Source organism: Prionailurus viverrinus, chromosome B4 (assembly GCF_022837055.1).
Source record: "Prionailurus viverrinus isolate Anna chromosome B4, UM_Priviv_1.0, whole genome shotgun sequence".
In the NCBI taxonomy this organism is placed as follows: domain Eukaryota; kingdom Metazoa; phylum Chordata; class Mammalia; order Carnivora; family Felidae; genus Prionailurus; species Prionailurus viverrinus.
In genome coordinates this window covers 51178662-51191038 of record NC_062567.1, presented here as the reverse complement: position 1 = coordinate 51191038, position 12377 = coordinate 51178662, and positions in this window count along the sequence as shown.

Here is a 12377-nt window from a genome sequence, read left to right as displayed (position 1 = left end):
GGGCTGAAGCACCCAGAGATTTCTTAGGCCGTTTTGCTGTCATGTAAGTGGGAATCAATATTCAATAAGCCCTTGATGCGTTTCAATACTGCTTTACTTAATACCAGCTTCTGGTATAGTAAGTGTCATTGATATAGGAAGGGCTTATTTGTAAAATAACACTGCAGCCCTCATCTTCTGGATATTGGATCTGGCTTCTCCTAGAAAAGAAGAGTCAAGCCACTGAACAAGCAAGAGAGTCATCTTGCCAGGCCTGGTGCCTCACCACAGATTCTCCTATAACCTATCTTAAAAAAGAAGACAGAGTCTATGCTTTTAAAGCAACCAGTTTAACAGATCCTAGAGGTTAACAGTCCTGCATGCCTATTAGGAAAATATCCACTGTGTCTGGTCTGATAGTCTCCCCACTTCCAGTAAATTAGTCAAATTGAAACCAATTGAGGGATAGAATTGATCCCACTATTAACAGATGAGAGTAGACTTTCCAGGGCTCTCAGAGCCTACAGGAGTTAGTAATAATACTTCATTTCCCTCAGCCCCTGTGTTTCTGCAGGGGAAGACTGCTGACCACCTAGCCTCCTGATAGGTGCATGGTAGGTCTGAGTTTCTCTGTGTCTAGTGATGGTGAGTATGGTAGGAAACTGACCATTGGTCAATTTTTTAGTTTCAATTCTCGGATATCTTTGCAAGGAATTTGTAACGTTAGACTTCCTTCACCCACACAGCTCCAAGTAAGCACAGGTTAAGGAAAAGTGATCTCATGTCTGCCTGAATAACAGATACGTTGTATAAAATTTTCATAAAATATATTTCAGAGTCAAATGGATTTTATATAATTTATCAACAGTTTTGGTTGTCTGTGCTGTTTTTCTCCATTCCCAGTTTTCACAGAGTACAGGATTCACAATCTGGGGTAGAAGTGGAATCTTTCAGAGATTCATCCTGCATCATGGTCTTGGCTATTTCTTATCCTATTAGGGGGGTTGACAGTTTGGGGCAAGCCAGGGATAGAAGATTTTTTCCATTCACTACTGTTTGGGGATACAGTGGAGGTCAGACCTGCTCTCTGCTCTCTGCAGTGATCCTATAGTTGTCCCTACAGAGAGATGTCCTGGCTTAAGTCTCCTAGGGCCATTTTAGACCAGACCATTAGAAAGTTCCCAACCTGTTGCATATAGGTTTAGTGAATCTAAGGCAAGAAGCTTGTATTTGGCCTCTCTGTATGGGCACAAATAGGAGTGAGCTATTCTGCAGCATTTGCTTATATTAAGTTTTTCTCAAGGGGTGAGACCTCCAAGGATATTTAGTGGGTGCATGTTTTAAAGGAGGGATGTCTATAAACTCTTATGGGTTTCTTGTCTTCAAAATTTCTACTTGGCAAAGAATACTCAGGAGTGCTGAGTTTAGAAGGGGCTCAGAGATTTCATAGTGTGGCTTGGGGCTTTTTACAACCAGTTTCTGGGGTACTAAATGAAAGAGAAGGGTCTTCCTTTTCTCCTTTTCCAATAAGAGGAAAAGAGATCATTTAAAGCTCGAGGTGCTGAGGTTAAACTTAGTAAAGGACTTCCCAACAGTAAACACAACATGACCAACTCATTTAGTTTAGAGGTCATTCTGACCTTCCTTCCAGACCTCCTTTTCTGCTGCCCTGCCATCAGGTGTTATGGCACTCACTGCCTCAACATCCAGAGTTGACTGGATGGGAGTCCCTACCTCCCTATCCCTTTCAAGTCCATCCCTCTTGCAGCTACGTAAGAGAGAGAGAGAGACAGAGAGACAGAGAGAGACAGAGAAGTGCTTTTCTTTTGTTAGAAATTCTTTCTTGGGCTAGACAGGAGCAGTCTTCCCTGCCACACCTCCAAACAAGCTCCCTTGTTTTAGTGAGGTGTGCACATAGGATGAAGTCAGACCAAAAATATGGACTGAGAGCTAAGATTTCAGGGTATGGACCTCCTAGGGGATAGTGAACTCTCAAGTTACTTTCCTAAAGAAAGAGGTAATGGAACAAGACTTAAAATTTTCACCACTTTCTGAGATGGTTGGGCTTCTCTCAGCAAAGGGATATATGGCCAAATGTTGCCTTGAAGAGTCCTACTAGCCCATACACTAGTCTTTTGCCTTGCAGTCTGCTTTATGCTAGTAATAGACCACTTATCCTGTAGCAATATATCTCAATGTAGGGTGTTACTGATGACCACCCCCCTCTGCTCCTCTGTTAAAAAACTTTAATCACTAGGTATCTCTGGAGGTTCATTCTTGCCACAACGTATGTTCTGGCATCAGTGTTTCCCCCATGTAGCAGCTGATTACATCTCTGGGCCTCCCTCTTCCCCAACCTGCCCCAGCCTGTAACCCCGATCTCATTTTCTCCTATCTCACACATTGTTCTGGGACCTCCTGTGCTTGCACACCTTTGGAACCCTTCTCTCCCTTAGGAGAGCCTGCTCCTCACTGATCTAATATCCCCTGTATTTTGTACCTTCCCCAACACTTTTCGGAACCAGGGGACTCTCCCAAGAGAAGGGTGGCTCCTATCCCTGAGATTGCCTCCAGCTCCTCAGGAGGAAGAGGTGGATTTCATGCCTGGGTTATGTGTCGTCTGTCTCAGACTTTGCAGCCTCTGAGCAATGGCTCTGTGTGCAGGCTCAGGGAATCTTTGGAACCAGCAGATAATAAATACTCTGGAAACACCACCTGCAACTTGCTAATGAGTGTCTTTCCCCTGCACCCCTCACCTCTTGGAGATTGGGGTTGGGGACCCTGATTTCGGAGAAATGGATGTCTTCTTTTTACAGTCTGGGAGAATTGAAGTTGGAATATAGGGGCAGGTTCTTTTTAGGGGCGGAGGAATATAGAAATGACCTTGAGGAGTATACTAAATAAAAATATGAGTATATATCTAATTTTTCTTCTGATTGCAGAACTTTGGAGATGGAAATCTCTAGGAGTGGGACAAGTCTGGGGTTCTTTGGATTTGGAGGGAACTCCTGGGCTTTGGTTCCACAGGCAAACTGGGGAGCTATCACCTGAGTCCCATCTCTTTCCTCCAGTCATGTGTTTTCCTAATTGGTGAGTTTGATACTCAAGGAGTCATCTTCCAAGTCCATAGGTTAAGCCACTAAACGACTCTACTGTCTTCATTCTGTTTTGGAGTATTAAAGTTAGCACACTACAGGAATTTTTCTTGAAGGCACCTGTACCTGAAATTCCAGCAGTAGCCACCAGGTCAATCAGTGGTGATTTGACTTTGGGTCATCAAAAGCAAGCCAGACAGGTATACAATCTTGTCCATTTATGCATTTTCAAGCTGTCAACAAAAATGCCCTTATTTTAAAGTATATTTTCTAGTGTGGGTTTGACTCTATACAAGCTACATATGTCACCAGGCAAAGGCCCTTTAAACCTTTGTTGTGGTAAGTGTAGAAGCAAAAAGGAGTAGAGTATAGGATTTTCTGAGATTGTCTAATGACCCAGCCAACTATGGTCTGTATCAGAAAGAGTCATTCAAAATGATTTTGGCTTCATTCCAGTGTAGTGATGTCTGTGGAAATGGAGAGGTAGGTTGGGATGTTTTTATTTACTTGATCCACATAGCTCTTGGCGTGGTGTTATGGAGGCTCTAATGTGGGGCAGAGAGTAGGTTCGGTGATAAATAGAAATCACATTCTGAGGTACACACTATGGGTCTGAATTCAGGCTTTGTAGACGTAGGCTACTTCTGCAGGAAAACTGATGTTGTCTCTTTTGATATCCAGGAAAATGAAGACCAGCCCTTCCTTGGTTTGCCATCCAGTGCTACTCTTAAGACTTCAGTTTCCCAGAACTATCCTCCTCAGACTCTCTCTTGATCCAGGAAATATTTCGTCAGCTACTTTCCATCTCCTTTAAAAGATGTTTCCCTCATTTCTGTTTCTGACCTCCAAAATTACTCAATGGGCAAGTGCAGAGCCTACTTAAGATCTTGTCTCCCTCTCTCTGCCCCTCCCCTCCTCACACCATATCTCTCTCAAAATATAAACGTTTAAAAGAAAGTCTGAAATGAAGATTTCAGGTATTCTATGATCTTAAAAATCTCACTTAACTACAAATAGTCTTCTTTTACCTTGCTTTTTTTTTTAATGATTATTTATTTTTGAGAGACAGAGCACAAGTGGGGGAGGAGCAGAGAGTGAGGAAGACACAGAATCTGAAGCAGGCTCCAGGCTCTGATCTGTCAGCACAGAGCCCAACACGGGGCTTGAACTCAAGAACCATGACATCAAACCCTGAGCTGAAGTAGGATGCCTAACCGACTGAGCCACTCAGGCGCTCCTCTTTTACCTTGATTTTAAAGCCACAAATTACAAATAGTGCCATCTTCTTCACTTGCATCCCTCCCAGTATGGCCCTCCCGGTCATAGGTCCTTGGGGTCTATGTGCACTGTTTTCTGGCAAAAGTGATGAATGTTCAAACGATATGCTTTACCCACTCTGAATTAAGTGATATTCATTACAATGGTTAAGGGTTCTAGAAAAGTGTATGTGTGTGTGTGTGTGTGTGTGTGTGTGTGTGTGTGTGTGTGTGTTTAAGTCACATGGCTTTGAAAAGAGGATATAAATAAGAAAGTTGTGATTGGTATGGAGAAGAGAAAGGTCAGAAATGGAGAGGAAGACAGAAGTAGAGGGGAGAGAGAATACTGACCAGGGGATTTAAGGTGTTGAAGCTCCAGAAAAGGAGAACCCTGGCCTTCCCTGAGGCCAGCGCAGAAGCAACTGGGACTTTTGGACTGAGAGATTAGGGGTAGACTAGGAGAAGCACTGCTTTGCTGGGAAGTTGATGGGGTTCACTCTAAGAGACTATGAAATCTACTGCTGTTAAGAGCCCTGTTTAAAGGAACAGTGACTGGCAGAGGGGGCAGTGTAGAAAGAGAGCTCACTACAGTGATCCCCTGACACCCTCCTCTGGAACTGTTTGCTGCCCTCCCTTATCAGTCAGGACTGTCCAGTCCCACTGTTTGAAACAGATTCGATAACAGTGACCAATTAGGCATTAACACATCTACCTCTGGGGTTATCTAGCCATCCTTATGGAGAACAGGATCTAAAATCCCTGCCCATCAGGGCAGACAGAGGCTTTGCCTGAATGGTGTAAAGAGCCATAAACATTTGTTTGTAATTAGAGTGACATTTTACAGGGAGAGCCATAACTCCCACTCCATAACTTTAGTGTAGGGAGGAATGCACTGTAGACTCTGTGATGTGGGGAACGGAGCCATCTGATGACTGTCTTCTTCAGATTGTGCTTTTCTACCATGAACAACTTCTGGGAGCAAAACTCACAAAAGAGAATAAGATGATTTCTATTCCAGGAGCCCTTCTACTGAGAAGAGACAGACTGCAAATCTCCCGAGGTAGATGATGAGTGGCAGCAGGTCAGCAAATGAATGAGTAGTACATAACTTGGCCAACCTCCAAATATCTATGTGCAGGGCAGGGCATTTAGGGGGGTTGTTGGTTCTGAAAGGCTTCCTGGAAGAAGCATATGTGCAGAGGGGGAGGTCATTCTTAGAGGAAATAGCCCTTGTCTAGACGTGGGTAAGATGGAGATGTAGAGCAACTTGGGAGAATAGATCCCACTACAGGTCACCCAGTCTTGTCATCTTAGTCTTCCAATCGATTAGTTAGCTTGTATTCAATCTCTCTCAGTGATCCCCTATGGTTTTGTAAGAATTTCATAACACACCATGAGTCAGGCCCAAGATCTTCCTGTCTCACCACCCTCTCCTTGGTCCACCTCGTTTAATGACTTTTTGGTCTATTTCATCTTCCCCTGTAAGACATATGTGAAAATATGAACAATTCTTTCATACTGCACTTCAGTAGTTTGATTTCCCCCAAACTACCAAACAGTCTTTTTCTCAGCCTTCTAGGAGCCTGTGCTTTCCTCACTATACCTCAGAAGCTCTTCTGGGCCAACAAGAGGACAGTTTGTCAAAATATGAATGACCAGCCACCCTGCTCATTTCCCAAGCCAAGTACCCCAGAGCCTTACCTTGTCTGATGCCTTTCTTTGGCTAATTGTACAGCATTAATGCTTTTCAGCTTCCTTCTGTTCATTCTCACTAATGTGCTTCAGTCAGGGCATCTCTGATGACAGAGCCTGCATTTGCATTTTTTGCTTTATTCCACAGCCCTCATAGTGCAACTGAGAGCTTGAATTCATAATAACCCCAGGTGCTAGAGGTGAATAGTTACCTAGATAATTTGATCTGTGTAGACGATGCTTGTCTTTCTGAAACACGTTTAGAGGCTTAGAATATCCATGTGATTGTTTCTGCAAGCCTCTCCTTTGGTCAAGTAGGCACAATGTTATGGGTATATCTTTTGTCAAAAAGATTGACCTTTGATATACTAAAGGGTTCTTTCTTTGGTCATAACACTGGAAACATAAGCTTCTTGCTTCTTGGATTCAGTCAACAAATAGACTTATTTATATTAGCTACTACTGCGGACAAGGAGGGCAAAAATGAATAAGACAAGGTCTCTACCTTTCAGGTGCCTTCAGGTTGGTGGGAAGATAGATAAGTAACCCAGCATTTCTAATACAGCATGATCAGAGCTTTATGATGGAGGTGTGCATGAGGTACGGGGATGAAGGGTAGATCTCTAATTCTGATGCAAGAGGTGTCATTGGCCCAGGAAGGCAGAAGGGAGTGAGTGACTGTGTAGCATATGACTAAGCTAAGTTATTGGCCCAGGAGGCAGAAGGGAGTGAGTGATTGTGTAGCATATGACTAAGCCTAGACACTACAACGTCTTTCTCAATTAGGTTGCCATTTCTTTATGCATTCATGCACTGAACAGATATACAAGTACCAACCAGGTACTAGTCACTATACTAGGTCTTATTTGAAGATGTACAAGTCACCAGGGAGCTTGCAGCCCCTAGGCTGGTAGACAGAAAAATAAACATTTAAAATCCACCATAAATCCTGAGGCAGAAGCATGGGAAAGCTGACACTTCCTTAATTAAAGCCAGTTGAAGTGTTACGCTATGTAGAATACTTTGAAGGGGCAATATCAATAACTTACTGTCTTGCCCCATTGTAGTCTGTGAGTAGGTTGATCCAATTCCACTGTGCAGTTTATTTATCATCTAAAATCCCAGAAGTTAAAGGATCTGGAATATATCAAACTTTTTAAGGTCCCTGCCTGGACAGCCTTCCTAGTTCAGGAAGCAAATCATCTGACAGAGAGAGAAGTGAGAGTGTAGACGCACAATCCTTTTAAAATAATTTAGTAATGGTCCTACGTAACTGACCAAGAATTTACAGAATCTGTTCTTTCTGTAGAGATATTTCCTTGCTGCTCAACCAGTGAGTTTGCCAAGTTTAGAGGCTTAATCTTTGACATTGTAAATAAACTCAAGTTGTAATTCAGTCGCAGGGATGAAGGGAACTTAGACTTGTATAAGGGAAAAATATTAAATGGATTTGTGGAAGAACAACTATGGCAGTCCGTATGTCTCTGGTACCTTAGCACTGAGTTTTGGAACTACAAGGGATTCTCTAGGTCTTCTGATCCAATGGTCTTTTTTTTTTTAATTCGAATATAGTTAACATACAGTATTAGCTTCAGATGTAAAATACAGTAATTTAACAATTCTATACATTACTTAGTGATAATCAAGATAAGTGTACTCTTAATCCCTTTCACCTACTTCACCCATCCCCTCCATCCACCTCCCATCTAGTAACCATCAGTTTGTTTTCTATAGTTAATAAAGTGGTTTCCTTTTTCGTTTGTCTTTTTGTCTTTATTCGTTTGTTTCTTAAATTCCACATGTGTGAAAGTATATGGTATTTGTCTTTTTCTGACAAATCACTTAGCAATATATTCTCTAGATCCATCCATGCTGTTGCAAATGGCAAGATCTCATTATTTGTTATGGCTGAATAATATTCTATTCTATATATAATATTCCATCAAATACACACACACACACACACACACACACACACACACACACATACACATACACACACGTCCACACTACATCTTCTCTATCCATTCATCTATCAATGGACATGGGCTGTTTCCATAATTTGGCTATTGTGAGTAAAGCTGCAATAAACATAGGGCTGTGTACATCTTTTCAAATTAGTGTTTTTGTATTCTTTGGGTAAATACCCACTAGTGGAATTACTGGATCACAGGGTAGTTCTATTTTAATTTTTTGAGGACCCCCCCCCCCATACTGTTTTCCACAGTGGTTGCATCAGTTTGCATTCCTACCAATAGTGCCTAAGGGGTTCCTTAGTATCCGCATCCTCACCACTACCTCTTGATTACTGTGTTTTCTATTTTAGCCAATCTGACAGGTGTGATAGCTCATTGTGGTTTTGATTTGCATTTCTCTGATGATGAGTGATGTTGAGCATCTTTTCATGTGTTTATTGTCCAATGGTCTTATTTTATACATGAGAAGACTAAGACCTATAGTGCCTGAGATGGTAGCAGATCCAGGACTGGAACCCATGTCTTTTGATTCACACTTCAAGACTCCTAATACTACACCATGCTACTGCTGGTCACATTCAGACTCTAGTTTTACTTGCAAGACTCTACTGTCAACTTCCTTCTACTCAGTTCTTTTCTGTCCCTCCCTATGGTCCACATCAGCTGATTCAAGCTGCTTCCTGGCCTCCTGTCCATGCTACATGTTTTCTGGCCTCTGAAACATCCCTCACACACTTCCCCTCCTCCATCAGGCTGGCATATCTTCATCTTTCTCTCCTTTCTGCCCCTTTCTTTTCTAAACCTGCTTCATACTCCCTCTTCCTGGAAGCCTTCTCTAACTAACTTCTTCTGTCTTTGAATGGTTCTTGGTTCTTCCTCTTTTCAGCCTTTTTGTTGGTTTTTATTCACTGCTTTGTTGCTTAGTAAGCATTTTGACAAAAGTTAATATATTTACATTCCATAAAAAAACGTAGATTAGGTGCTTCCTAAAGGTAAAACCTGGAACACGCAGGGGGCATTTTACATCATTGTGTGACTATAGCTGGGAATGGACAGTCTGAGAAAGGCAAATTACTTCTGTATTTGGGAAGAGGAAAGAAGACTGCCTTCGAGGTGGGTGGGTATGGTGATCCTCTTAGAGGTGGGAGGTATTTGAAATGACTTCTTAAGATTATTTCCAGTCCTGGGACTCTATACCCTTTTGCACCAACTTGTATATACCAGAGCCTTAGCCTGATGCTGTTACCAATTGTGTGGCCTGTGTTAAAGAATAAGAAATCCTGCAACTAATAGGTGACAGATTGGTGTGTCCACTGCATGTTATGAAGAACAACAAAAGAGCTTGGTAAAAGGAACTTCCCACGTGGAATGCATTGTTAGGTGGATCACCTGGCTGCCCCGTGGATGACTTCATTTGCTGCCTGGAGATCTCTACCTCAGGGAAGGAAGGCCAAGAGCCCTTTTGAGTCAAGTTCAAATTCTCTTGCGTGATTGATACTTTGGCCAATGGTGTCATTAACAATGCTTCAATGGCCTGACTGGCTGATTTCAAAATGGGAGAGGTGATTAATGTCAGAAATCCAGTTGGGGAAAGCATTGAAGGGATGTCCCAGAAAGAAAAAATGGGGGAGGGGTCCACCTGTGCCCCCAGAGGCCCATCCACTGTCTGCAACCAAAGGGAAGATCATGGGGATAGGAGTCTGATTTCCAGCCCCTTTTTGCTTTGCTGATTGCTCTCCGTCTCCCTTCCCCTATCTCCTCCAACAGCACACATTCTGACACAAGCTCATTACATGATGATGACCTATTTTTTCATCTTTTCCATTAGCATCAAACACATATCATCTTGCAAGCACATGCATTTTTTTTTTTCCCCTACCAATGCTGAGTGCCTTTGAAGTCCAATTTATTGTAGGGTTAAGCAGCCAGGTCTTGATTGTACCCTAAAATTGCTTATAATTTTGATGCCTCCAAACTATTTCCCAAATCTACCTTTTTTCTACAGAAGGGTGTGGCACAACCCCTTTTTACTATCTTCTGTGGCAGAATGTGGAGAATAGAGAGGACTTGGGGAGGAATTCTCCAGGTGGGTTTCAGGAACGACTTAGTCCCTAGCTTCTAATTGCAGTTGGGCTGTATTAAAGTTGTACTCTACTCAGCAAAACTGAATTCAGTTTTTCCTTCAAGGTTTAGGGCCAATATGGCTTTACTGATTGCTCAGAATGGTCACTGAGAAGTTTCTACTTCAGTATTCAGACTTTTTCAGTTTCTATTTTGGTATTCAGAATTTCCATTGTGGTCACTTACATTTGTGAATCCAAATGGGATTAGAAATGAGAATATCGTGACTTAATCTAGGGAGTCAGGGCTGTGGCAGGCAGCTAACCCAAAGCATAGTAGTCTTTCTGAAGTCATTCTGTAATAACTTCTACTTCCACATCTAACCACTCCCTCAACTGGCTTAAGTGGAATTCAGCATCTCCTTAAGGGATGTTCAGGGGGAAGAGAGGAAAATGGAAGATAAGCAGTGAAATCCTAAGAACATAGGGGTACCTGGGTGGCTTAGTCGGTTGAGTGTCTGACTTTAGCTGAGGTCTTAATCTTGCAGTTCATGATTTCGAGCCCTGCAACAGGCTCTGTGCTGATGGATTGGAGCCTGGAGCCTGCCTCAGATTTTGTCTCTCCTTCCCTCTCTGCCCCTCCCCGACCTGCACGCTCTCTCTCTCAAAAATGAATATTAAAATAAAACAATAATAAATCCTAAGGATATAAATTGAGCCCAAGCAGAACTCAGCTCTTAAATACAATTCGAATTTGGATCCAATAGTCTTCTCTGCTCCAGGCTTCACTTTATCCCTTAGTACAATAGAGAGGAGCATCATACCTTTGAACACTCAGATTCATTATAGGAGGACGAGTCTGTGTCCAAAACAACCAGGAATGCAACCAACATTCCCTTAAAGTACAAGGAGAAAATGGAAACTAAAATTCCTACTTCTCTTTCTGGAGAGGCCAACAGTAGCATTCAGTGTTGACCCATGCTGTTGGGCTGGAGATGGCCTACCTATAGTCTGAGTCCTTGTTAGCTCTTGTTATAGACTGTCAACAGCTGACTTCATTTGTTCTGTGTGTCTCCCACACATGACACTCACCACATATGCTTACTGGGACTTGCCTCCAAACATTTATACTGGCCAGTTCCCTCCTCCCCCAACCTTAGGTACTGTCTTCCCATCCTCTCTGTTCAACTGTGTCCCTTTCCTCTTTGTATAACTGGTCCTAAAGTCTCTTCTCTGCCTTGTTGGTCTTAGCTGGCTCTTAGGACTCCATTATTCTATGGTTTCTCCACATATTTTTGGAAGCCCAGTTTGAAGTACACTATTAATGATTTCTGATCTGTTATTTAACTTTTTGGCCTTGGCTCCACAAAGCCAAAATCAAGGGCACAGCTATTTAAAAATGTTGAAGCCTTGTAAAATATTCTGATGAGATGAATACTTCTATCATATACTTTTCTACATCCACCACCTCCTCAATTTACAGTTAACTACTGCCTTCCATTTCAACTATCTTTTTCTTGCAAATTCTCCTAAAAGAATTCAGTTATCTGTTTGTAAATATACTGAGAGGTATATTCCAAAGAAACAAAATCCTATGAAAATGTTTGGCTAATAGTTCCATGTTTAAATTCCTTAAGAGAATTGACCAAAATAACTTTACCTGTCAGACATAATATCCTAGAGAAAAATATGAACAAAAGAATAAATTCCATTATATAACTATTTAGTAGTTAGGGTTTAATCACTGGCAGCTGAGTTATTTGAATATGACTAATTTCTATCTATTCACAAATTATATTAATGATTACATAAACATTTTGAGATGTTTGTTCATTAGAAAGGAAATTATATGGAAATATACTATGTACTGAGAATTTGTCATGAATTATCTCTGAGGTGATTTACATGCCTTATAGAATTAAATCCCCCCAGTACTATTGTAAGATAGGTATTTCATTACCTCCTTTTAGAGATGCAGGAAGTTGAGGTTTAGAGAAATAATTTGCCTGGAGTCATGCTTCTGGTTAAGCATTTTAACTCAGTCCCTGTGTTTAACCATTATGTCACACTGTTTCCTATGGGATTTTTTTTTCAGGCTAAATATGTTTTATTAAATGAACCTCAAGGGTATTCGAGTATTCTGAACTTCTGGGGGAAGCATCTAGGTGATTCAAGTTCGATATGATTAGTTTATTATCTAATACAACTAATTAGGTATTAGAAGTATTAAAAATTGATTACAATGAAAAAGGACGTGTGGCTATGGTTTCACATGTACTGAAATTTTTACACAAATATGTTGTAATGCCTTTAACAGAA